At 43.8% G+C, this 27,584-nt stretch overlaps 1 long non-coding RNA gene across 1 annotated transcript in view; it reads left to right on the forward strand.

The window, feature by feature from the left end:
• Positions 1 to 27,584, forward strand: part of LOC138988654 (uncharacterized) — a 734,014-nt gene that overhangs the window by 15,204 nt on the left and 691,226 nt on the right. Inside the window, exon 2 of the long non-coding RNA XR_011464927.1 lies at positions 18,129 to 18,232. This is a non-coding gene — a long non-coding RNA (uncharacterized lncRNA). The remainder of the gene's footprint in view (positions 1 to 18,128; positions 18,233 to 27,584) is intronic.

Raw genomic sequence — 27,584 nt, forward strand, 5'->3', positions numbered from 1 at the left:
CCATCAACACATGGCTGGGCTCATGGAAGGTGGCCAGGAAAGACCAGTCCACTGGTTGTGCTGAGAACCAAGACTGACATCTGTCCTCAGGAGCAGCTCCCCACTCGAAGCATCCCTCTGGTGTGTGTATGTTTTCACGAAGCACACCCTGTTAGCTTGTAGCTTCATTCCCCAGGCCCCAAACCACGCAGTGGATGTCAGCGACCACAGACTATTCTGCTATCCCCATCTCAGGCTCAACTCGCGCGTTTCTGGGACTCCTGGTTTACCACGGATGGGAACTAACTGCGAGCAGAGCAGATGGGCTTGAATCTTCATTTGTGGGGCAGTGCCTGTGTGTGTCTCCTGACTTGGGTACCAAGATATCTAAGATAGAGTGGGGGGTGATGGATTTTGCATGAGAACCAGCTTGGGGTAAGGCCACAGTGTTTAAATCTCACTGAATAGCAGACCCTTTTTTTAAACAAATGAACTCTTGATTGGAAAGTCAAAATACACAACAGGTAAAGGGATTCTGTTCTGAATGAAGGAGGGTGGACATTGAGGCCTGGAGTATACCTCCCTTCCCAAACTTAGGCTGGGTTTGAGACCCATCTTTATTACATGCTAACTTGGGAACTGGGGAAAACATTCCCCATCACTTGACTTCAGGTTCCTCCTCTGTGATGTGAGGATTCATTCACTCATCCAGCCAGGCTCTTAACACATGATACGCACTGGGCCCTGGGCACTGTGTGCAGCTGGAAGCATGGTGATGTGCAAAACAGACATGGTCTCTCCCATCGTAGGGCTTCCCCAGGGTAGAGGGAAGAGGGCGCAGACAGACGTGAAAGTGGAACCTGTGACAGATGTGGTGACGGGAAGTTACATTGCCCTGGGAGGGGTGTGATGTGGCAGGGCTGGGTCTGGGCATGAGGCCAAGAGGGTCCCATGGGCCAAGAAACAGAGTTCTTTGATGCTAGCCTTTCTCACCTTATAGGTATCGTGTGGTTAAATGAGATAGTTTGGGAACTCTCTGGCCTCATACACGTGTAAAAACTGCGTCTTGGCTCAAATGTCGCCTCCTCTGACAGCAGTCCTTCATCCTCCACAGGCTAATGGAACTCCACACTGTTGGCTCTCATGAAATCCCTCATGCTTCCCTTATAGCCTTAACTGCAATAATTAATTATTTACTTAGCATCTGCTTCCTCTCTGAGGCCAGAAGGACAGGCATTGTGTCAGTCTTTATCTGTCAAGCCCCAGTCCTGAATATTAATATATCTGAGTAGAGGCTCAATAAGTATCTACTGAATAAATCAATACAATGATTAGAGATGATGCTGAGTTCTAGTATGTGAAAATGTGAGCATCCTGCAGATTTGTGAAATGTCTCAGTTGGGGGTTTAGAGACTATTAGACCAATCTCATCTTACTGGTGGGAAAGTAAGATGCAGGGAGGGGAGGTGACCTTAGCTGAGACTTATAGCAAGTTCCTGGTGCTGTCCAGATTGTGGTTCTCTTGGTTTGAATTCTTATTCCTGTAGCTATGGCTGTTTTAGCTGAAGCAAGATGAGTTCTTAGAAGCAGTGTCTCTTAAGGTTTAGGTCTTTGCCTCCGTTTTAGAACTCCAGGCAAACAGAGAAGCTCCTTGACTGGCCCTCTCATCCGGCCTGGAATGCTGCCATTAAGGATTCATCACACTGCCTGCAGTTGTGCCCTCTACAAGTGCCTGTTGGAGAAGGCATGTGTGATTGGGAGATGTGGCCAGAACCTCGTTTAGTAAAACACGTATCTAAGTGATTTGCTGCCTGGGATGCAGAATTAATATTAATGTGAATGTTTGTTTCAAGAGTGTGAAGACTGTAAAGAGAGCAGCGTCAGAAGTAAGAGCTGATGGGCAGGGAGGAGGCCCAAGGAACTTGACCTCAGTGGGATCCAGGGCAGTGCCACACACACACACACAAACTAAAGGGAGATGTTTATAGAAATGTGGCCTCGGGATGAACATGGGTGTCTTCAAGTTGAAGGAGCTGCACTGTATGGAGGAGGAGGCACTGACAGATCAGATGCCACTCAGTCACGTCCTGTTTACTTTTTCCGAGCTGTTGTTGAAGGTCCTGGGGAGCCCAAGCCCTGTGCTAACTGCTGGGAGTGTAGCGAGAGCCAAGAGGGATGGTCCCCCTTCTTGGTGCTTGTAGAGCAGAGGGAAAGACAGGTATCAAGCAAATGATTGTTCTAATGAATGAATGAATAGAAACTGAGGTAATTGTGTGAAGGACTGGAATCCATGCAAGCAAATGATGAGGGAAGCTTGACCTGACTGGGGTCAGGGAGATGGAAGGGGAATGAGTGTGTCTGTCTGTGTGTGTGTGTGTGTAGGACGGGTGGTCAGAGCAGGCTTTTCTGAAGAAATAAATGTGAGCTAAAACCTGAAGGATGAGTTGGAAGCGACTAAATGGATGAGACATGAAGAGAAGGGAGAGAGTTCCAGATGGAGGGAATAGTGTGTTAAAAAGCCACGAGGCAGAAGGAAGTGAGTGGCGGGCACCAGAGGTGGGTGAGGACAGTGGCTGTAGAGGGAGTGAGGGCTGAAGTGGGATGAAACTGTAGTGGGATGAGGCTGGAGATGTCAGGGGTCGGGGGAGGGAAGGCTGGATCTGGCCGCACCTAGATGCCCAGTGCTACTCAGCATGGTCTGTGCACCAGGATGGTTGCCAAACTGCTCTTTACAGTTCTATGATGAGGCAGGCCCAGAGGGGAGAGTGAGCTTTTATTGCAATCTGATAGTAATTTTATGTCTGTTAAATCTTGTATTTTTAATGTCTTTTTATTCATTTTTCAGGCAATTCAGTTTTATATGATTCAGTATTTTCAATGGAATGATGTGGGGAGGCAGTCTCATTGTTCATGGCAGGAGGATTTTGATCTTTACCTGGAAGTCAGATTTTGACTAGGAGCATGACAACATCAGAGTTGAGTTTTTCAAAGACAGTTCTGGCTGCTATGGGAGCTCAGTGTGGAGAGGGGTGCAGGAGGAGCTGGGAGCATTGAGGGTGCTGAGCTGGGGCTCAGGAGACTGTGGCTCAGGAAGGTGCCCTCGAGGATGGATTTGGGATTGGGCAGGACTTGAAACCAAGGCAGATTTGTTGGCAGGGGTTTTTGTCAGGCAGACAAAAGAGAACAGGGGAGAGAGCTTTGTTTGGACACAGTTTGGTGCATTGGAGGCAGGAAGTGTCATTGCTGGGAATGCAGAGGCACCTAAGTTCCCCAGGAAGAAAGGTCCTCGTTCCTGCCCTGATCCGGGAGCTGAGAGCACTTGTCTGGGCCAGCAGCAGGTGTGTATGTATACTGGTTGTGTGCTGGGCCAGAGACAGCACCAGGGAGGCTGTGACCCTTGACAGTGCTCATGAGCTCTCTGCAAGCCTGCAGCTTCATTTCTTAATGAGCTTCCAGCTTCCTAGGGCAGGTGGGTGAGTGGAGTGCTTGGCACACTGGGCTCTGCAGGTAGAGGAAGACCCTATTCCAAAGCCTGGGTTGCTCTGGGTGAAGGGGCCACTGGACTCAAACCTAGCCTGCAAAACACCATCACTGAGACCCTTCTTTTTGGACCCTGGGTGCTGTCTAGCTGTGTTCTACCCAGGGTGTCAGAACAGTCAGGCAGAGGAGGGATAGAAATGGTGAGCTTCCCTGTCCTGATCTGTGCCCCTAAAAGGCTCCAGGAGACTGGCTTCTCAGAATCCTTCCCAGGGGAAGCTCAGTCCTTCCATGGCTTCCACTCCACTGAGGATTTTTTTTTTTTTTTTTTCCTATCTCAACCATGATACTGCTGTAAATCAAGTTTACTTCTGGTCATAATCCTCAGGCAGTGGCAGCTGGGAAACCTATTCACGTCTTTGCCAATCTGATCTCAGATTAGATCCGGTGAAGGCAAAGCTAAGAGGGCGACAGACTCCCAGGCTGTATTCGGAGCAGAGTGGGGCTGGTCTTATCCAGGAGGAGCTGGAGGCAGTGTTTGCGGGTAAGGCATAGTTCTCTCCCCACATTTCCCCCATTCACAATGCTTTTACTCCTGGAGGAGTATATGGATTTAGAATTATAGAATCATATATTGTATGAGCATAAAGATATCATAATAATTAGCTAAAAGATGGCAAAACCCAGGTCTCTACTCCCTTCTCTCTGTAGGAAAGACATCATGAATTAATCCCTATATCCTATGCAGCCTCAAAACCTCCTCAAGACACCCCTCCAAGAAGATGCTGCCAATAAGTTGGAGTTAACATGCAGTTTGAGGGGATTTATGTTAGTATCCTAAGGCTGCCATTACAAAGTAGCACAAACCAGATGGCTTAAAACAATAGAACTATTTCTGATTTTTTTTTTTTTTTTACCATACATCAACATTAATCAGCCACAGGTATACATGTGCCCCCCATCCTGAACCCCCCCTCTTACCTCCCACCCCATCCCTCTGGGTTGTCAAGAGCACCAGATTTGGGTGCCCTGCTTCATGACTCAAACTTGCACTGGTCATCTGTTTTACACATGGTAATATACATTTTCCCAGGCTGTTCTCTCAAATCATTCCTACCCTTGCCTTCTCCAACTGAATCCAAAAGTTTGCTCTTTACATATGTGTCTCCTTTGCTGCCCTGCATGTAAGATCATCAGTATCATCTTTTTGAATTCCATATGTATGCATTAATATACAGTACTTGTCTTTCTCTTTCTGACTTACCTCACAGTTCCAGAGACTGGAAGTTCAAAACCAAAGTGTCTATAGAGCCATGTTCTCTCTGAACCCCTAGGGAAGAATCCTACCTGGCCCCTCCAGCGTCTGCTGGTTTCTGGCCATCCTTGGTGTTCCTTGACTTGCAGATGAATCTTCTGATCTGTGTCGGTCTCTTCACATGGCTTCTTCCCCTTGTGTCTGCCTATTTTATAAGGATATTAGCCACTGGATTAGAGCCCCTGCTCATCTTGATTGGTTATCAAGATGATCTTAACTTGATATCTGCAAAAATCCCATTTCCAAATAAGGTCACATTCACAGGTTCCAAGTAAACTTGAATTTGGGAGTGGTGGGAGGGGCATTAATCTTTCCAGTATAAAACTTAATGCTATCCAGAGCCCCATGTATTTTCCTGCTTTTCTTTTTTTTTTAAATCTTCCTATTTTGTAGATGAGAAACCTGAGGCCCAGAGAGGAGAAGGGACTTGTTCAAAGTCACTCGGCTATTAACAACTGGTCCAAGATGAGAACTCAGAATCCCAGACTTCCAGTCGAGTCCAGTGCCTTTCTGCTTGTATATTTGAATGAATCATTAAAATTAAGATTTCTTCCTTCCCCTGGGAGAGATTTACATAATCTAGTTTCATGGCTTGTGAAACTTTAGCCACAAGGGTAAGCCAGTGGGGCATGTAGAGATGGTGATTCTTGCTTTCAACTTATGATGCCTTCTAGAGATTGTGTTTTAAAGGAAGTGCTGCTCAGTGAAGCCTCATGTGCTAAAATGACTCTAGCCTGGATCCCAGCACCACTCTGGACACATGAGAATAGATGCTTAGTGGGCTTTTGGTGAATTTAATGTGTAACAAGTGCTTGATAAGTGAGCAATCCATGCATCTGTTGCTTTTGTCTGTTTTGGATACAAGTAGAACCTTGGAATGAGAAATCTGGCTCAGGAAAGGTGGAGAGAACTAAAAGTCTCTCTAAACAGTGCTGAACATGCAAATCAGGGAGAAACATGCAATGGCAGAACTGGGGGCTTCCTCTACCTATTCATTAATGACATGCTCATGAAGACGCCAGTTTCCATCGAAGGAGACAAGAGAGCAGACAGAACACTTTCTCTGGGCTTTGTATAAGGCACAGTGTTAGATGCTTCATAAGCATCATTTACTTCATTTTCTTAGTTCTGTGAAGTGCATGTTATTATGTTCACTTTAGAGGTTAGGAAAAAATAATTTGTTCAAAACCACATAGCTAATGATTGTTGACTGAAACCAATTCTTTCTGACTCAAACCTATTTTATTTTAAAACATTTACACCCAAGTGGAATGTAGGTCTTCCATTTTAGAAGCACAGTATGAGGAGTTCTGAGTGTGCAACAAAATTTGGCTTGTATGAAGCTGCTTCTTTTGACCACCTGTAGAACTATCAAGTGTCATTGGACTATGTTTAAAAATTTTTTTGTTTTGCTTTATCCCTTAGAAATTCTCATAAGACAGTGCCATCATATAGCTTTTGCCTTCGTTAGATAGTGTGATCTTCAAAATTACATAGTGGGGCAGCAGAATAGGGGCAGTAGTGCCCATTTATAGGTGAGATAGTTGAGGTTCAGAGAATGAAAATGACTCGGATGAGGGCACTTTTGGAGATAGTGGAGAAAGTAGGCACTTGACCTGATCCCCAGTCCTGTGCTCTCTCACGTGCTCAGTGATGCCCCTGTACTTAGGTGTGTGTGATGGAATTGTTTCCCCTGATCCCATTGGTCTTACACTGGGAACAGTGGGACTCACATGCACATTTTGGGGTAAAATGACTCCATCCTTTTATGTGTCTCTCCGGCCACCCATTCATTAATCTCACCATCATTCATAGTTATTCATCACCCATTACTCAGTCGTCCATCCAGTTCATCTGTCCATCTGTCTATCACTCTTTCACTCATCCTTCATTGAACCAGCTGTTGATCCCTCAAAGCATCCTTGTCCACTGTCTTCTCATAGTTCATAACAACATGTGCAGTCTGACTCCTAATCTGTGGAGTGAACCAAGGTGTACATAAACAAAGGCTGTCGAGAGATGACACGTTCCTGGCTTTCCAGATGTTAGGAGAAGATAGAGGCCTGTCTACTGAAAGCTGTACTCCGAGGCAGACTAGATTCATTTAGGGTCTTACCTTACCATAAGGTTTAGAGAAGGGAGTGCTTACTTCTGTCTGGCAGGGCCTCAGGATGGAGGTGGTATGTGATCAGAATCTCCATGCAAATTAGTGCTTCTTAGGGTGAGTTCCCCAGGCATTGAAATCACATGGGCTGATCATTCAAAAGAAAAAAAGAAGATTTCTTCTTATACTTTTACTGAATCAGAATTTCTAGGGATAGGAGATGGAAAAATGCATTTCTAATAATGCCCCTTGGGTGACTTTAAAAAAATCTTTATTGGGGTATAATATGCATATGGTAAAACCCAGTTTTAGTGTACAGTTCAACCATTATTAGAATCTTTACAAAGTTGTACAGCCATCACCACCATCTTAATTCCTTAGCGACTTTCAGTTTGCACACTGAAATGGATCGGCTATCCAAGAGAGGTCTTTCCAATCCAAGGAACCCCTTAAGCAAAGGTGTAGACGGTGGTGGCTGTACAGATTGTTTGGGAAGGAGTGGATAGCCCCAACCTGCTGGGTTTAAGATGAATAAAAAGGGAAAAGAAATAATGCTAGAAAGAGATGATGACACCAATTGGATTGTTTCTGGAGAGTTGGTTTGATGGGGAGAGGGGACTGGGTACCTATAGTCTAAGGTGAAATTGGGATGAAGAGAGAAGGGATGGTTAGAGACACAATTCTTGGCTGCCCACTGTACTACAGAAGGAACTCCACAGGACCCCAGACCGGTTGGATGAGAGCCAATTTGCTGAATGATCGCTTTGCCAGATGAAGAGTTCATTGACGCACTGAGGATACTTGATCTTGGCTTGCTCGGGGCTTTACCTGTGACTTTCTCTGATGAGAACTTCACTGTCTTTCAGTTGTCACTTATTCCCCATTCCTGCTCCATATTCTCTGCCCCTTGTCCCAGCTCCTGCTTGTCCCCCTATATCTGCTCCTTCTGCCCATTCCCAGGAGGTAAATTGGCAGTGATCGATTCTCTTAGAGTGAGCTTCGGGATTCTTCTGACAGCTTAGTGTGAATCGGTCCTTTGCTGAATTGATTTTCAATGCGTTGTCTTTTGCCTATCGACTCTCAGGCCCAGACACTTGGCTCTGAAAGCTCCTTTACTGCTCTGTGATTTCTGTATTGACCTCTGAGTGCTTCCCTTTCTCCTGCTCATAATGAGAGAGCCCTCAGCCATCCTCAGCTGGTCCCAGGCCTCAAGAAGGAAGAATAGTAATAACTGGTGAACTTCTTTGGCCTCCTCGAAAGGAATGGGTGAGGTAAATGGAAGGCGTTGCTATAGTTATTATGTGATACCACATATATTGGTTTTTCTCTCCAAATCATTGCCTGGGGCTCTGTTTTGAAATTGGTTTTTACCCTTCTTGCTCTTATTGCAGCCTCCCATGCTCCTGTTCCATATTTAACTTTTCTGCAATTCAGCACCTGCTCTGTTAGCACACTTCCCTTCCAGGCTTTTAGCGTGAGATATCTGTATTTAGATTTGCCTAAAGCTGGGGGCGTGCTTTGGGTACCTTCACAGCCAGGCCTTTTAGAACTTCCCCTTACTCCATGGAGGGGAGACTAAGGTACCTAGACCCCAGAAATACCACTCCTCACTCTCTATTTAATGTAGTGATTAAGAGCCTAAACTCTGGAACCAGATTCATGGTTTGAATCCTAGCTCTTGCTACTTATTTGCTGTGTGACTGTGGACAAGTCCCTTAACCTCTCTGTGCCTCCATTCCTTCATCTGTAGCATAGGAGCCACACTAGTACTAACCTCACAGGGTGGGAAGCAGGATTAAGTGAGTTAATGTGCGAAAAGCACTTAGCATATCGTCAGATACATAGCCAGCATGGTGGAAATGTTAGTTGATCGTGTTTCCTAGCTCTGTAGTTTTATTTCCTTTTTGATATGTCAGGCTGATGTTAAGGAGCCTGAACTCTGTTCCAGGCACAATGGCTAAGTTGCTGTGTGACTTGAGTATGTCATTTCTCTGAAACTCAGCTTCCTCCTCTATTAAATGAGACTAATAGTCTTCGGCCTGCACTGCTCACTGCCTGGGGTGACTCTGAGCATGAAATGCCTTGATGGGCATGCATGGGCTTTGTGGATGTTAACACTTTGCCTGCAGGAATGGTGACAGGGTGCTAGACGTTCTGTGAAGGGTTGACTGTGTTAAGATCATTTCTTGGAAAGGGCTTCTTGCTCTCAGAGAGTAAGAGCCCAACGTGGAAACAGTGAGATCCTGATTACTCTGAGCCCTAGTTGGCTTAGTCCTTACATGTGGTGCCATTTTGAGATGTTGTCTTCCTGGGGTCTCCTGGGAAAACAGTGGTTACATGCATATCAGCATCAGGGTTCTTGGTTGCAAACAATAGAAACCAACACTTGCTCATTTAGACAGTAAAGGGCATTCTTAAATGGTGCTGGGTAGCTCACAGAGTGTTCTGAAGCACAAGAAGACCAGGAGGCTGTGAAGCCAGGATCAGTGTCCAAAGTGACAGCAGAACTGATTCAGAAAGGGTGCTATGGGAGCCACTGCCACTCACACTCACACAGGGCAGCGGTATCCAGAATATGGCACCTGAAACTGGGAGCTCATTACGACCTAGAAATCTCATCGCTGCTCTACCCTCCGGCGTGACTTCATTCTGTCCAACCCCTGACTAGCTTTTCTCTTGGTCGGGAATTGTAGCCATGGAGAGATCTGTATCCGTCTCTTTCAAGCTCTACTGCATCCCATTCGATTCCCAGTGAAGAAGGTATCCCAGGAAAAAAAATTGGCTCTCATTGGTTGAGCTTTGGGCCATTGTCCATTCTTGAACCCGTCAGGATAGACTTTGGTGATGGGGTGTCGTTAATTGACCAGCCTGACTCCTATGCCCATCCTGGGGAAGGAAACCATGATTGGCAACCCCGACGGAAGTGCAAGGTGGGACGGGAGAGAGGAGGGTGGATGTCTCAGAGGCAGGTTTGGGAGATGAGAAGGACTAGTCTAGGCAATGCTTTCAGAGTCCAGTAATGGAAGATTCGGGTTCTGACTTCTGGGCTCTTTCTGTTTTCACTGTGCTATTGCCCTAGATCAGGTCCTCATAACTCCATGCTAAGATTACACCTCCTTATCTCTATCAGGCTGACTGATCATGTCTCTCCCTGCATGTAAACTTCCATTGCTTTCAGACTAGATTCTAATTACACACTGTAATACTTAAAGGTTCAATTATTAAAAAACTTTTTGTAATGATAGATTTCAAATGTAAATATGATAATGTGTTATAAACACTCATGTACCCATAGTCCAGCTCTAACAGATTTTAACATTTTGCCTTCTTCAGGTTTTTAAAAAAGAAGTAAAAAATTACAAATAGATTTGAACCACTCCAAGAACCCCTTGTTATTCTTATTTCCCATTTTTCTTCTCTGAAGAAAAAATAGAGTGGTTACCCATTTCCGGGCATGACTTCTGACTTTTCTACATGTTCGAGTCCCGGTACAGTGTCCAGCATTGCTTTGTATGTTTTATAACTTTATAGAAATATTCATACTATACATATTCTTTAGCCGTTCACTTTTTTCACTGAGTATATTTTTGAGGTTTATTCACATTGGTAGACTGTAGACTTTAGTACATTCATTTCAACCGTTGCATAGTGTTTTAGTCATCTATCTCCTATTGACAGATTTTACTTTCTTTTTTTTTTTTTGCCACTATGAGCCCTACTGCAGTGAGCCTTCTTGTGTAAACCCTGAGGGGTATTCTTGGGAGTGGACTCACACCAGGGGAGGACAGGGAAAAACAAAGTCATAGACCAGCATCTTCCCCACTGTCCATGGCTAGCAGGTGATTAAGCCCAGGAAATCCCTGGCAAGGCTGTTCAAACAGGATTTAGCAGCTTGTGAAATGGGACTTTATTTCTTTAACTAATCCCTTGCCGGGGAGAGGTCTGGGGTCTGACGTCAGCTGGCTCTGGGCCAGGAGGGGCTGGCAAGCCTAGACAATGGAAAATAGTCGCTGATTATATAGGACTGAGCCTCGTGAACAACAGGAGATTGTCAGAGTGTATCTTTGCTCCCCTTTCTCTCCTGTGAGTCAAGCCACAAGTGGTGTTTACTCTGCTTGGGATAAACGCAGTGGTGAGGAAAAGCACAGAATTTGCAGTCGGAGCACACCAAGTTTGTGCTCCTTCTTTCTGCCACTTACCCGCCGTGTGACTGTGCTCTTTGCTTACGGTCTCTGGATTTCCCTATTTGTAGACTGAAGCTCAGTGATGGCCTCTGCTTTCAGACTCAGGATAACTACACCCTGAATGGTCAAGGTTGCCCTGTAGCTAGAAACTTGGGGTGCACGTTGCCACTGGTCTCTGAGGCAGGTCTTGGAGGCTGTAGCCCCATGTGTGGCCTCGGAAGACAATATTCTGTCTTAAACCAGCACTCACCCCACCTGCCAGGAACTGAGTCTTTCCTTGGGAATCTTTACGCCTGACTGGATACCCATCTAGTCTTTGCCAGGCCTTTTCTTGGTGAGATTGGACCCTAATTCTTACAGAGCCCTTCCCTCTGGCCCTCACCTTTGGACTTGGGGCTGTCAGGGACCCATATCCCCTCCTTACCATCACGATTCAAATATTGGCAGCTACTCATGTGACAGCCTTGCTCTAAAACTGGCAGTGAACCAAGCCCTCTTATTTGTGTTTCCATGAAGGTTGTAAGGAAGGAGTTGAAACTATACAGTTGGAGCCAGACAGAATCAGATCCAGAGTCCCACTTTCTTCACCTTTAGAAAGGTGATAATAGCACATTTCTCTGGGAATTATTATAAAGAGTATTAATATAAGAGTAAAGCTTGCATCATAACGCCTAAGTCATAGTCAGCACTCGGTAAGTTGTAAGTAAATGTGCTGTAAGATGTTGAATGCTCAAGGCAGAAGCAAGAGAGCAAAAGTGATCGGGAACATGGGCTCTGCCATCTGATGGCCTGGGTTTTAGTTTTGGACCCTCCACATTTGTGTTGTAACCTTGGGCTAGTTGTCAAGTTATCTAACCTGTCTATGCTTAGTTTGCCCATCTCCCAAAGAGGACAGTAATACTGAACTTGTATGCCTATTAGTGAGAGATAAAAGATAGAATCTGTATAAAGCTGTGAGAGCAGACCTGGAGCACAGAAGCACCTAATAAACACAGTTGCTACATTATGTCAGTTATTATTTTTATTACTTTTAATACACATATATGTATATAAATATATATAAATGTATATACCATGGACTCTGAGGTTAGGCCTGGCGTGCTGCGATTCGTGGGGTCGCAAAGAGTTGGACACGACTGAGTGACTGAACTGACTGACCATGGACTCAGGTTACCAAAGTGTAACTTGCTTTATTCTCCCCAAACTGGATCTGCTTTCCTTCTTGAGCTCCATTCCAGCAGAAGGCAGAACATATATTCCTGTCAATTCCAGAAGAACTCTGTCATTTCAGTTCTTTAGGTCCTATGGGTATAAACTCAGGAAACCTCAGACTTCCCCCTCTCCACCCTTTCCCTTGAAGTTGAGGCTACAGTGTGACAGGGTGCCCCCGTCCCAGTCCAGGCTTCGGTCCACCCCAGTGCTGCCTGGCAGGGGGCACTGCACTGGGCCATCACCTGGGCCTCCCTGTCCTTGACCCCAAGGGGCCCTCTTGTTTCTCTCCTCCTCACGGAATGGCATAGGGTTTGTTAGGAAGGGTTTATCTCCTCCCAGAATCACCAAAGAAATTGGGAAGTAGGATGGGGTGGTTGGGTGGGGGACAAAGCCTGTTTTTAGTGCCTGAGATTTCTCATTTTTCCTTCAGCTATTTTCTTCCCACTCATGGTGGAGAATTCTGTAACATAGTAGAGTGGAGGAACATGTGTGTGTGTGAGAGAGAGTGAGCCTGGACCTAATTGTTAACCCACTCAGTGGTAAAGGGCAGATCTCGGACTTAGGAGGATGAAGGGGAAAAAGCATATCACGTTGTGTTTCACACACCATTCCACCATGAAGACAGTTTCACTATAAGACGGTTAGCTAAGAACTGTCGCTCTTTATCCCATTTTCCAGATGAGGAAAAAAACTCAGAAAAGCTAAGTAACTTGCTTAAGGTCATGCAGGTAGAAAGAAGCAGACTTAAAGCCAGGCCTGTGCTCCATCTCACAGGTCACAGTCTTTCTGCTGAGCCATGCTTTGTCTGGAAGGAGAGCATTGATTCCCCCTGGCTACAGGCCCCGCTGCTCTCCTGAGCCTTCCTCGGCCATGCCCCACCAGGTGGCCCGCCTCACTCCCCATCAGGGACTCCCTGAGCCATCCCTGAAATCATATAATGTGCTGGTCACTGAACAGTGGACTGTCCAACTGCCCTATTGCAGAATAACATCAGGAATGATGTGAATTTTCTCTTGGCTCATTCAGACTCAGATTTGCCCATCTCCTACTTGTCCCAGGATATCGTCATGTCAAGCATATGGAAGTGGTTATGTTTTGTAAATCACTTTTAATCATGAATGAATGTGTATCAAAGGGCTAAAGACTTCTAAAGGCACTGGGCCTTCATCCTCTGGGGTCTGTGGTATGACGGGCATCCCTAGTTTCTGCCACCCCAGCTGTCAGACTCATGGTCAGGGACCTTGCCAGTGATCTCGACCACACTTGCTGCCCCTTCTTTGCGACCCAGAACAGAACTCAGTGAGGCTGTATTGATTTCGTAGGAAGCCAGGCAAGCATTTTATTTTCCTTTCACTCCAGGTTTGTTGGCTCCCACCTGTGAGATGGCTAAAGGCCATCATTTTTGTGGGGAGGATTAATTAGAATAGATTCCTTTGACTCAGGCTGCCAATAAAACCTGCGGTCCTCAGCTATCGATTTATGATGCTGAGCAGGAAATGATGGGTCCCGTAACAGGCCCCGAGAAAGTTGTGGTGACAGGCATTTTGATGCCCAGGGGGTTAATCGTGGCAAACAGAAAAGAGAAGGAATGTGTGAGGCGATTGGAGGGGGAGCATGGGGAAGGGAGTTGGTACTAGGGCTACCATGATGCGGTGAATGAGGAGAGAATCTCATTTCCTATGAACCATGTGGCTGAGAAATTGAAAGGGACACCTGTGAACTTTGGAGACCGAGACAACTGTGAGCAAATTAATAGCTAGATATCAGAGACATTTGTTCTTATGCAGATAATTGAGCTCTGAAGAGAGAGGTCACTGGTCCTTCAACTTTCCTGTCGTCTTGGAATCCAGATAATGATCAAGTTCTCGCTCTTTCCCCCACAGGTGACCTGCCAATTTAATTCAATTCAACAAACATTTATTAGCACCTGCTGTGGTGGTGGGAGGGCTAGGGCATGAAGGGGACACAGGAGCAGAAGGCATGCCTCATTCTCTTAAGGGGTTTATCATATGTGGGCAGGCATTTTTAAAAAGTAGACTATTTTTTAGAGCAGTTTTAGGTTCACAGCAAAACTAAGGCGAGGTTCAGAGATTCCTGTATCTGCCCTCCCCACACACATGCAGTCACAGCCTTTCCCACCATCAACACTGTCCACCAGAGGGGGACATCTGCTACACTTGATGGACCTGCGCATCACCACCACCCAAAGTGCATAGTTTATATTAGCGTTCACACTTTGTATCGTGCAGTTTTCTGCTGCCGCTGCTGCTAAGTCGCTTCAGTTGTGTCCGACTCTGTGCGACCCCACAGACGGCAGCCCACCAGGCTCCCCCGTCCCTGGGATTCTCCAGGCAAGAATACTGGAGTGGGTTGCCATTTCCTTCTCCAATGCGTGAAAGTGAAAAGTGAAAGTGAAGGCGCTCAGTCATGTCTGACTCTTAGTGACCCTATGGACTGCAGCCTACCAGGCTCCAGTTTGCAGTTTTGGACAAATGTGTGATGACATATATCCACTGTTATAAACATCACAAAGAACAGCTTCACGTTCCTAAAAATCCTCTGTGCTCTGCCTCCTCATGGACCCCTACCAACCACTGATTTTTTTATTCTTTCCATAATTTTACCTTTTCCAGAATGTCATGTAGTTGGACATTGGTTGGACATTGTTGGATATGGCTACAATATACAGCCTTTTAATACTGGCTTCTTTTACTTCCTCCATGTATTTTCATGGCTTGATAGCTCATCTCTTTTTAGCACTGAATAATATCCCATTATCTGGCTGCTGTTGTTCAGTCGCTAAGTTGTGTCCAACTCTTTTGCAATCCTATGGACTGTAGCCCATCAGGCTCCTCCGTCCACGGGATTTCCCAAACAAGAATACTGAAGTGGGTCGCCATTTCTTTCTCCAGGGGATCTTCCTGATCCAGGGATCGAAACTGCATCTCCTGCATTGGCAGGCAGATTCTTTACTGCTGAGCCACCTGGGAAGCCTTTATCTGCCTGTACCACAATCTATTTATTCATCCCCTACTGAAGGGCATCTTGGCTGCTGTCAACTTTTGGCAATTATAAATAAAGCTGCTGTAAACACGGGTGTGCAGATTTTGTGTGGACATAACTTTTCAACTCCTTTAGGTGAATACCAAGGAGTGCAATTGCTTGATCATATGGCAAGAGTATGTTTATTACTCTGGCCAGAGACCACGGGATAGATATAGTATGTTTATTACTCTGGCCAGAGACCACAGGATAGATATAGTATGTTTATTACTCTGGCCAGAGACCATGGGATAGATATTGTCAAACATAGTTAGAATAAAGAGTATAATACTGATGGGTGATGCGGGTAGCCTAGGGATTGACACTGAAAGGTGAGACAGAGAAGTTTTTATAGTGGGTGGCATCTGAGTGCAGCTTTAAATAGGCAAAGTGTTCCAGCAGAGAAATCATCATGAGACGCATGTACAAAAGACTTTCCTGGGTTCTTTTCTGGAGTACTGTGACTAGAACTTAGATGTAAGTAGTAAAAATAAAGCTGAAAATGTGGTTTATGGTCAATCATGATGGGTCTGAAGAGCAGGCTGGGGTTTGTCTTTGTAAGTAGCAGGGAGCTATTGAAAGTCTTTGAGGAGGAGAAGGCAGTGATTACATGTGATCCAAGAAGCATAGCCCTGTATCCCATATGAACAGGGCAAGAGTCACAAGAGAGGGGAAAAAAAGATATCAGTCAAGAGGTTGTCATAATAGTCAGGAGAGAAAAGGATAGGTGTGATGGGGAGGCCAGACATGGAGGAAACCACTCAAACCTCATCAGCAAGATGGAAAAGTGTCATTATTGTCTCTGGGGTTTGAGGACTGGCAGGCTTAGGAAACTGAAGGAAAGGATGCATCAGAGATGTCTGCTAGTTTTGCATCCTGGCGTCCTCTTTCTTTCTTGATCTGCTGCTCTCTCTGGCCCTCTCTTTCCCTAGGGAGTTGGCAGCTGTGAGTCAAGCATATATCTGGGACCTCAGGGTGCAGGACTGAGTGGCCAGTTTGCAGGCAGGGACTAACAGGTGCTACTTTTCTGCACAGGTAACTAGGCTAAGGGGCTTCCCTGGTGGCTCAGATGGTAAAGAATCCACCTGCAATGCAGGAGACCCTGGTTTGATTCCTGGGTCAGGAAATTCCCCTGGAGAAGGGATAGGCTACCCACTCTAGTATTCTTGGGCTTACCTGGTGGCTTACATGGTAAAGAATCTGCCTGCAATGTGGGAGATCTGGGGTTTGATCCCTAGGTCAGGAAGATACCCTGGGGGAAGGCATGGTAGCCCACTCCAGTATTCTTGCCTGGAGAATCTCCATGGACAGAGGAGCCTGGTGGGCTACAGTCCATGGGGTCGCAAAGAGTCGGACACGACTGAGAGACTAAGCACAGCACAACTAGGCTAGGAGTTCCTGAAGAGTGAGATGGTATGGGGCAGGGACAGGACACGTGGGCAGGGTACCAAGAGGTTCTGCCTCTGACTGCTAGTGACCGTGGACAAGTCACCCTCCTCCCTGACCTCCTGCCTCCATGTGTCATTTAGGGATAGCTTCCTGGCCTCAGACTTGTAAAGAGGGAAAGAAATCATGTTCTTTTCTTAGCATATAAAACGCTAAAGCTGCTTAAACTGCAAGAGGTCATTACATATATGGGAGAAGACTTTAAAAAAGAGTGGATATATGTATATGTATAATTGGTTCACTTTGCTGTACATCGGAAACCAACAGAACATTGTAAATCAACTAGGTTGTTGTTCAGTCGCTAAGTCGTGTCTGACTCTTTGTGACCCTATGGACTGCAGCATGCCAGGCTTCCCTGTCCTTCACTATCTTCCAGAGTTTGCTCAAGTTCATATCCATTGAGTCGGTGATGCCATCCCATCTTATGCTACCCTCTTCTCCTTTTGCGTCAACTATACTGCAGTAACAATTAATGAAAAAACAAAATATAAGAGATCATTACCACCCTTGAGGGAGGCAGTATGATGAGTCAGACAGCATAGGTTTGAGTCTTGGATCTGTTACCAGCTTTGTGATGCTGGATAGTCTAACTTCTCCACTCCTCATTCCTCTCTTTAGCAACATGGGGTTAATAATAGGCCCATCTGAGTAGCAGCAGCAGCAGCAGCAGCAGCAGCAGCAGCAGCAGCTGATAGGTCTGTTGTAAGATGGGCTGAAATGATGCATGCAGTGCCTGGCACACTGCAGGTGCTGGAGGAATGTTTGCAGTGGTGATGATGATGCCGTCACAGATACCACTGCACTGCCAGTGCCGGGCTCCCTGAATACTCCTGGTGTAGCTTTGGGTACCAGATAAGGCCAACAAAACTGTGCTACTCCCTCTTCTCCTCTTAGCTATTGCCCAGGTTCACGATCAGGTTTGGCATCTCGCTGCATCACAGAGCATCACAGCAATTCAGCAAGGAAGGAGCCTTGGGGACATCTAGTCCAATACTCCGTCTGTTCCTTGGACCGCTGACCAGAAGTGATCTTACTTCCAGAAATGGTTTGCTCTCTGTGAGGCCCAGTCCACGTGTAGACACTTTTGATGTTTAGAGTCCAAGTATATTTGTTAATATCATATTGTGTGTGTGTATGTGTGTGCACGTGCATGCACTAAACACACCCAAAAAAGTAACTTTCAGGGTTATTTCACTGGTATTTTCACTTATACAGGAAGTGAGTCCTTATGAAACATAGACTGTTGACAGGAGAACAGTGATAGAAAAAACCAGTAAGACAAATAGTCAAGATTTGGAAATGTAGATGAAGAAGGAAAATCAGTTGAGAACAGCTACATCCATAATGAAGTACTTTTTTTTTTCCTTAGCGGAGGGATCTTCCTAATTCAATGAGAGAAGCAGACTTCATGCAGCCAGAAGGATTTGGATTAGACAGTCAAGGACTTCCTGCCTGTTAAATGATCAGAAGAAGGTAAGGCTTTTCTTGCCGGCTCCCATGTCCTCTGACATGAGCCAGGCACTCTCTGATCTGAAGACAGAGGTGCATGAAGAAAATCTGGGAGGTGCTTTCATCTCAGGAATCTGCTAACTGCCAGAACAGGAGGTAGGAAGGAGGGGAGGAAGAGTCTATTAAAATCCACTCTGTTACAGAGAGGTTCAATAGAGAGGCTGGCGTCTGGGCTCAGAGTGACTCATGCCCTTGCTGATGTCCTGACAGCTAGAGGGTCTTGGCTGGCTTGGGTTTCCCTACTTGCATTGGCTCAGAAGGCTCTTCGAGGTGGAGGTCTCCGGCCGGCTTCCAGGTAGAGTTGGTTAGCACCAATATTCCCTACTCTGGGTTGTGAGAGCGCTTTGGTGAAAAAAAAAAAAAAAAAAGCAATATAGTAAAAATCTTGGCTATCTAAAATACCTCTGGAAATGAAGCATTTTGGATAGTGGAATTTTCCATAAAGCTGAGGATTTTTCCATTTAAGTCGAGACTTTTATTTTGTGTGTTTTTTTAGATAGATTGAATCAATATAACATTTCTGGTTTACTTGGAGACAAGAAGTGAATGATAGTTGGTCCATGCCATTAATACAGTCATTCCCTGGGGGTTAATGAACTACATTGTTCGCCCCAAAAGTAAATGCTGACACCTTTGTGTTTATTGAGCTCCTCTGTCTGCTTTTTTGTTTTTCTGACCCTCCTTGCTTTAGGAGATCTCACCTCTCGTTCCTTGCCAATATCAGTGCATCTGATTCTAGTGCTCTCAGTTTTTCTTTGCATTTGTCTCTTTTTTCCCCATTTGTAGATCACAAGCTACTGGTGATTTTACCTATTTTTGTCCAGTACCTGGTATGGGATCAAAAATTTAGAGGCTCATTATTTATATTTATATTAATTTATTTGTTCAATAAGCAAGTATTGGGCATTTACGCTGTAGTAGGCAACATGGTAAGTGCTGAGGATATAATGATGAAAAACTCAGATGAACAGGCTGACTTGTTTCGTGATCTGGGAATTCACTTCTAAAGGAGGCTGGCTCAGCCCTTCCCGCAAGTCCACTCCTGTCTCACTACCCTCCAGCCTCATGGCTCTCATACTGCGTGTGCCCTGGCATCACCTGGATGACCTGTTAAACACGCACATACACACACATAGCTGGGCTGCACCCTTGGAGTTTCTGACTCTTTCATGAGACCCAGGAATGCTTCCTTCTCGTCAGTTCCCACAGATGCTGATGCTACTGGTCTGGGAGGGTCACACCAGAAGCACCAGTTTCGCCACGTGACCTTCAGTCTGCCCTTCAAGTGCTCAGACTCGCTCCTACCTCCAGGAGCTGGCTTCTGCTGTGCCCTCTGTCTGATCTTGGCCCCGAGGGCCCGCGTTCATCCTCTGCTCAGAGAGGCCTTGCCTGAACATCCAAGAGAATATTGTTTTCCCCTTCCCAGCCCCTCAATGTCATATTCCTTGGTTTTGTTCCTCCTTAGACTTCTGTCACTCTCTGAAATTACCTTTGTGTGGTTGTCTCAAGGGTAACTGTGACTGATGAAGAGATACTAACACACCCGGACAAAGGATGCACGTTTCTTTCATGTAATTAAAAGACATAAGAGTTTCCGTGCGTGAGGACGGCTACAAAGCTGAGGCGGGGATTGTGCGTTGTGGGGGGAGTGCGGTGGTGGGTGGGGAGCCATGGTTTTTCACTGAAAGTCACAGCCCTGTGGCTGGTGTGTCAGCCGGCTGAGGTGAGGATCCCCTCCGTCCTCAGGGAGCTCCGCCTTGTCTGTTCTTAGGGTCCTGTCACTCTCTGGACTCCTGCTTACTGCTCTGCAGACTAGAGCGTTTCCTGCAAGCCCAGTTTCCCAGGTGAAACAGCCGCTTGGCAGGATGGAATTCCAGATTTGCTTGCATCTGTTCCTGCAATCTTGTATTTTAATTTTTTGTCTTATCTATCTTGTTGTTGTTCAGTCACTTAGTTGTGTCCAACTTTTTGTAATCCCATGAACTGCAGCCTCCCAGGCTTTCCTGTCCTTCCCTAGCTACTTGAGTTTGGTCAAACTCATGTTCATTGAGTCAGTGATGCCATCCAACCATCTCATCCTCTGTTGTCCCCTTCTCCTCCTGCCCTCAATCTTTCCCAGCATCAGGGTCTTTTCCAATGAGTCAGCTCTTCACATCAGGTAGCTTTGGCTACCTGTGTATTGGAGCTTCAGCTTCAGCATCTGTCCTTCCAATGAATATTCAGGGTTGATTCCCTTTAGGATGGACTAGTTTGATCTCCTTGCTGTCCAAGAGACTCTCAAGAGTCTTCTCCAGCACCACAGTTCAAAAGTATCAATTCTTCAGCTTATCTATCTTATTTGTTTGTTTATCTGTCTCTCTCCCAAGAGTGTATAATAGCCATGGCAGGTGAGTGAGAGGTGAGGGGATTGGCTTTCCTCTTTGCTAGTGTTTCCTCAGTTCCCAGAGCCTTGCAGGGAAGGGACATTTACTACTTGTAAGCTCCCTCCTCCTTCCTTCACCTAATGGGGAGGTAAGTATGTGCCTGTTGAATGTAATTTAATTCTTTCAGGGCCACGAGCATCCACCCTCCAAAGACAGTCCCCTCTGTTACCCTGCAGCTCATTTCAGAGAGTGCCAGGAGGAGAAAGGCAAATGGTAGCAAGAGCACACGGTCCTTCCTTCCAATCTTAACGGAGCATGAGCTCTCAGGCAAGAGCCGTTTGTTCATGTTCTGCTTTTTTTGTTTTTCTCCCTCTCATTTCCCCTGCTCTGGTGTGTTGCTCTGACTTCAGAGCTGTAATAACAAACCTATTACTACAGTAAGACATCAGAAGGGGAAAATGAGACTAAGTTACCAAGGAAGAAAGAGACTCAGCACCAACCCTGAGCCTAGCCGTAGAGCCTGCAGGCTGTTGGATAAGGGATGTCGGTTTAATTGCAGCTTTCCCCCCTTGGTATGGTCGAGATGCATCTGTTCTTTGCTTCTCTGTGTTCTCTATTAGGTTCACAAATTATTTTGCCATAAGATGCTAATAGTGTCTGCGAAAATGAAGCATAATTTTGGAGTTGCTATTCTTGTGCCTTTTATCCTCTTCCCTGGCTGCTCCTTACTCTAAAGGTTTCTGTATGGGATGAAAAGCTCTTTGAAGACAGGGACCACCTCTTCTGGGTTACCTGATGATTCTGGGTTCCTCTCAGAAGCAGGTACAGGGTTGGCACGTCATCCACCTCCGCAGATTCCCCTGGAACCATGTTCCACATTTCTCCTCACCTCTTTCTTCTCTTTTGTCTCTGTTGCTTGTCTCAACTGAAGGAGGTGATGAGTAAATGTGGACTTCCCTTCCTGACTTTTCCCTAGAAAGGCTGAGGGATATGTTGTGATGTGTTCATTTACTCGTATATATTTATTGGAAACCCTGCTAGGTGTCAGGCGCTGTGTCAGGCATGGGTAGATAATGGTGATGAAGACAGACTCAGTCTCCACTCTCTTGCTGCTTACATTCTAATAGGGGAAGCAGACAAAAACAAGTTGACTGATAAGTAGTTATAAACTTGGTATAAGGCGTGAATGAAAATGAAGTTGAATAAGATAGTGGATAGTGAGAAAGGTGACCTCCTTTCCATGAGGTGGTTAGGAAAGGACTCTAGAATTAACTCAAGACCTAAAAACCGAAAATCATCCAGCTGTGTTGAAGATTGAGGGAATAAGCACATGCAAATGTCCTGAGATAATGTCCTATTGGACAATTTTAATAATATAACTCATGTTAGAATTTTTTTTACCCTTTGTTATAGGAAACAAAAACCAATTTGCTTGTTTTTATAAAGGGAGGAGGACTCATTTGAAGGATATGATTTGTCAAATTTCTTAAAAAATTCTCCTGAAATTTTAATTGGAGTTGCACAGAATTAATAGATAAATAAGGGGAAAATTAGCATAGTTACAAATGTGAAGTAATTGCAACTATGAACATAACTCTCTCTTTCTTCAGTTCTATTATGCCATTAAATTTATCTTAAAATAACAAAGGTATATATTCTTCCTTTATTGTTCTGAGCTATTTTATCATTTTTGTTGCTATTATAAAGTAAGTTTCTCTTTTCTATTGTTACTGCTGGTGTAGACACATGCTATTACATTTTATAGATTTATTGTCAATCTGGCTGTTTTAACAAATTTGATTATCAGTTCTTTTTGTGTCTTGATTATGTTCATTTTAAAAATACAGATGATTATTGTTGCTGTTCAGTCACTCAGTTGTGTCCACCTCTTTGCCACCCTATGAACTGTAGCACACGAGGCTTCCCTGTCCTTCACTATATCTTGGAGTTTGCTCAAACTCCTGTCTATTGAATTAGTGATGCCATCCAACCATCTCATCCTCTGTCATCCCCTTCTCCCTCTGCTTTCAATCTTTCACAGCATCAGGGTCTTTTCAGACCTGATCAGAGTCTTATCAGAGCCAGTGAGTTGGCTCTTTGCATCAGATGGCCAAAGTATTGGAGCTTCAGCATCAGTCCTTCCAATGAATATTCAGGATTGATTGACTTTAGGATTGACTGGTTTGATCTCAGTGATGTTCAAGAAACTCTCAAGAATCTTCTTCAGCACTAATAATGACAATTTTGTCTCTTTCCTTCTAATATTATGCATTTACCTTTCTTGTCTTATTGATTGGGCAGGGTTTCCCGTATTATTATGAATGGTACTGGTGATAGTTGGAACCTTAACTTATTCTTTTTTTTTTTTAACTCATTCTTGATTTTAAAAAGATTTGAAGATTTGAGGGAAATATATCTAAAGGGTTTTCATTAAATTGAATATTAGATGTAGTTATATGGAATATAGCTTTTGTCAACTTAAGGAAAGTTCTTTCAACTCCTGGTTTTCTGACAGTTTTTCATAGTTAAATAGGTATTGAATTTTATAATGCCTTTTCCTTTATTGAGATAAGAATGTGACTTTTTCTTATTTTGTGCATGATAGTGAAAAATGATATTGATGATTTTTTGTTGTTATTGTTATTTAACCATATTTACTTTTCTTGAATAAATCATACTTAGTCATGATAGACCGGAAAAAATTAAAAGCTAACATTTTATTCAAAATTTTCATATATATGGTTAAATGAATAGACATATAATTTTTCTTTACTTGTAATTTTCTTTCCTAGCTTTTGGTAAAGTTTTTATAAGCCTTAAAAATTAATTGAAAATCTTTCTCTCTCTCTTTTTTGTTTAAAAAAAAACAACAACAACAATTTGTATAAGAGAGGGATTGCTATCTCTTCCTTAAAAGTTTGTTAGAAGTTGTCCATTAAGTCACCCAGTCCTCAGGATTTTTTTGAAGAGAAAGAAGTATTTTTATTACCTTCTTAATTTCTTTAATGGATAATTAGATTACTTGAGTTTTATATTTCTTTTTTGGTACTAATTTCAGTAATTATGTATAGTTTAAAAAATTTATATGTTTGATTTAGATTGTCTTGTTTTATTCACATATAGTTAAGAATTTAAAAATTAAAAAAATTATATTTGATATCAACCTGTGGTTTTAAAACTTTGCATGGTATCTTTCAAATTTTTAAATCAGTCATTCTACAGTTTACCCACATTATTACTATTTTCAAGCTCCATTTTGAATTTTTTCATTTTTGTTATTAAATTTTTTTTTTTATTCACTGGTTTCTATATTTTTAAAAATTCGTGTTACTTTCCTTTGGTATATCTTATGCTCTTTTATTTTCTTAAGTTGGACACTTAGCTTGCTACTTCAGCTTTTCATTGTTTCTGTTAATTATATTTAAAGCTACGTGTGTGCATGTGTTCTTAGTCGCTTGTCATGTCCAACTCCTTGCGATCCTATGGCCTACAGCCCACCAGTTTCCGCTATCCGTGGGATTCTCCAGGCAAGAATACTGGAGTGGGTTGCTGTACCCTTCTCTAAGGGATTGTCTTTACCCAGGGATCCAGTAGAACTCATTTCTCCTGTGTCTCCTGCATTGTAGGCGGATTCCTTACCCACTGAGTCACCTGGGAAGCCCACTTAAAGCTATAATTTTCCTTTTACTACTGCTTTGCCATTTTCTACAAGTTTCAATATGCATTGATTTCACTGTTCTTTGATTAGAAAGCGAAAGTGAAAGTCACTCAGTCATGTCCGACTCTGCAACCCAATGGACTATACAGTCCATGGAATTCTCCAGGCAAGAATACTGGAGAGGAAAGGGTAGCCTTTCCCTTCTCCAGGGAATCTTCCCAACCCAGGGATAGACCAGGGTCTCCTGCATTGCAGGCAGATTCTTTACCAACTGAACTATGAGGGAGTCCCTAAGTGTTTTATAATTTCATTCTTGGATTTCTCTTTAACTCAAGGATTATTCAATAGCAATTTTTTCATTTTTGTTTGCAGTCACATTGAATTTTTAAGCTGTACTTAAAAATTGTTAATTTTATTCTACAAAGAGCATATTCTAAATAAAGTTGATTCTTTGAGATATTGAAATCTTCCTTTGTGTCTTTTTTTTTTTTTTTTGTAAAAGTTACATAAGTGCTTGAAAGCACTGATGCTCTTCATTTGTTGGGTGCTAAATTTCACTTATTTTATTAGGTCTAGAGATGTCCTTTTCATTATAGGGGACTGGAATGCAAAAGTAGGAAGTCAAGAAACATCTGGAGTAACAGGCAAATTTGGCCTTGGAATACGGAATGAAGCAGGGCAAAGGCTAATAGAGTTTTGCCAAGAAAATGCACTGGTCATAGCAAACACCCTCTTCCAACAACACAAGAGAAGACTACACATGGACATCACCAGATGGTCAACACCGAAATCAGATTGATTATATTCTTTGCAGCCAAAGATGGAGAAGCTCTATACAGTCAACAAAAACAAGACCAGGAGCTGACTGTGGCTCAGATCATGAACTCCTTATTGCCAAATTCAGACTTAAATTGAAGAAAGTAAGGAAAACCACTAGACCATTCAGGTATGACCTAAATCAAATCACTTATGATTATACAGTGGAAGTGAGAAATAGATTTAAGGGCCTAGATCTGATAGATAGAGTGCCTGATGAACTATGGAATGAGGTTCGTGACATTGTACAGGAGACAGGGATCAAGACCATCCCCATGGAAAAGAAATGAAAAAAAGCAAAATGGCTGTCTGGGGAGGTCTTACAAATAGCTGTGAAAAGAAAAGAAGCAAAAAGCAAAGGAGAAAAGGAAAGATATAAGCATCTGAATGCAGAGTTCCAAAGAATAGCAAGAAGAGATAAGAAAGCATTCCTCAGCAATCAATGCAAAGAAATAGAGGAAAACAACAGAATGGGAAAGACTAGAGATCTCTTCAAGAAAATTAGAGATACCAAGGGAACAGTTCATGCAAAGATGGGCTCGATAAAGGACAGAAATGGTATGGACCTAACAGAAGCAGAAGATATCAAGAAGAGGTGGCAAGAATACACAGAACTGTATAAAAAAGATCTTCACGACCCAGATAATCATGATGGTGTGATCACTGACCTAGAGACAGACATCCTGGAATGTGAAGTCAAGTGGGCCTTAGAAAGCATCACTAAGCTAGTGGAGGTGATGGAATTCCAGTTGAGCTATTTCAAATCCTGAAAGATGATGCTGTGAAAGTGCTGCACTCAATATGCCAGCAAATTTGGAAAACTCAGCAGTGGCCACAGGACTGGAAAAGGTCAGTTTTCATTACAATCCCAAAGAAACGCAATGCCAAAGAATGCTCAAACTACTGCACAATTGCACTCCTCTCACATGCTAGTAAAGTAATGCTCAAAATTCTCCAAGCCAGGCTTCAGCAATACGTCAACCGTGTACTTCCTGAAGTTCAAGCTGGTTTTAGAAAAGGCAGAGGAACCAGAGATCAAATTGCCAACATCCGCTGGATCATGGAAAAAGCAAGAGAGTTCCAGAAAAACATCTATTTCTGCTTTATTGACTATGCCAAAGCCTTTGACTGTGTGGATCACAATAAACTGTGGAAAATTCTGAAAGAGAGGGGAATACCAGACCACCTGACCTGCCTCTTGAGAAATCTGTATGCAGGTCAGGAAGCAACAGTTAGAACTGGACATAGAACAATAGACTGGTTCCAAATAGGAAAAGGAGTACGTCAAGGCTATATATTGTCACCTTGCTTATTTAACTTATATACAGAGTACATCATGAGAAACGCTGGACTGGAAGAAACACAAGCTGGAATCAAGATTGCCAGGAGAAATATCAATAACCTCAGAAATGCAGATGATACCACCCTTATGGCAGAAAGTGAAGAGGAACTCAAAAGCCTCTTGATGAAAGTGAAAGTGAAGAGTGAAAAAGTTGGCTTAAAGCTCAACATTCAGAAAACTAAGATCATGGCAACTGGTCCAATCACTTCATGGGAAATAGATGGGGAAACAGTGGAAACAGTGTCAGACTTTATTTTGGGGGCTCCAAAATCACTGCAGATGGTGACTGCAGCCATGAAATTAAAAGACGCTTACTCCTTGGAAGGAAAGTTATGACCAACTAGATAGCATATTCAAAAGCAGAGACATTACTTTGCCACAAAGGTTCATCTAGTCAAGGCTATGGTTTTTCTTGTGGTAATGTATGGATGTGAGAGTTGGACTGTGAAGAAAGCTGAGCACCGAAGAATTGATGCTTTTGAACTGTGGTATTGGAGAAGACTCTTGAGAGTCTCTTGGACTGCAAGGAGATCCAACCAGTCCATTCTGAAGGAGATCAGCCCTGGGATTTCTTTGGAAGGAATGTTGCTAAAGCTGAAACTCCAGTACTTTGGCCACCTCATGTGAAGAGTTGACTCATTGGAAAAGAGTCTGATGCTGGGAGGGATTAGGGGCAGGAGGAGAAGGGGACAACAGAGGATGAGATGGATGGCATCACTGACTCTATGGATGTGAGTCTGAGTGAACTCCGGAGTTGGTGATGGATAGGGAGGCCTGGCGTGCTGCAATTCATGGGGTCGCAAAGAGTTGGACATGATTGAGCGACTGAACTGAACTGAACTGAGGTTATTCATTGCATTAAGAACAGCTTCTATATCTTTATTTTTTGTTCTTGTTGATCTATCAGTTTTGAGGGGGGTGTGTAAAATCTCTGATATTTCTCTATATAGTTCTGTATGATCCAATGGTGAAATAAATATAAAGTCTACTTTTTGAATTTTTTTTTTTTTTATTCAGTAGAACCCTCTGTCCCATGAACTATACGGAAAAGTGTTAGATGCTCAGCTGTGTCTAACTCTTTGCGACCCCATGGACTGTAGCCTGCCAGGTTCCTCTGTCCATGGAATTCCCTATTTC

Source organism: Bos mutus, chromosome 7, assembly GCF_027580195.1.
Source record: "Bos mutus isolate GX-2022 chromosome 7, NWIPB_WYAK_1.1, whole genome shotgun sequence".
Lineage (NCBI taxonomy): Eukaryota > Metazoa > Chordata > Mammalia > Artiodactyla > Bovidae > Bos > Bos mutus.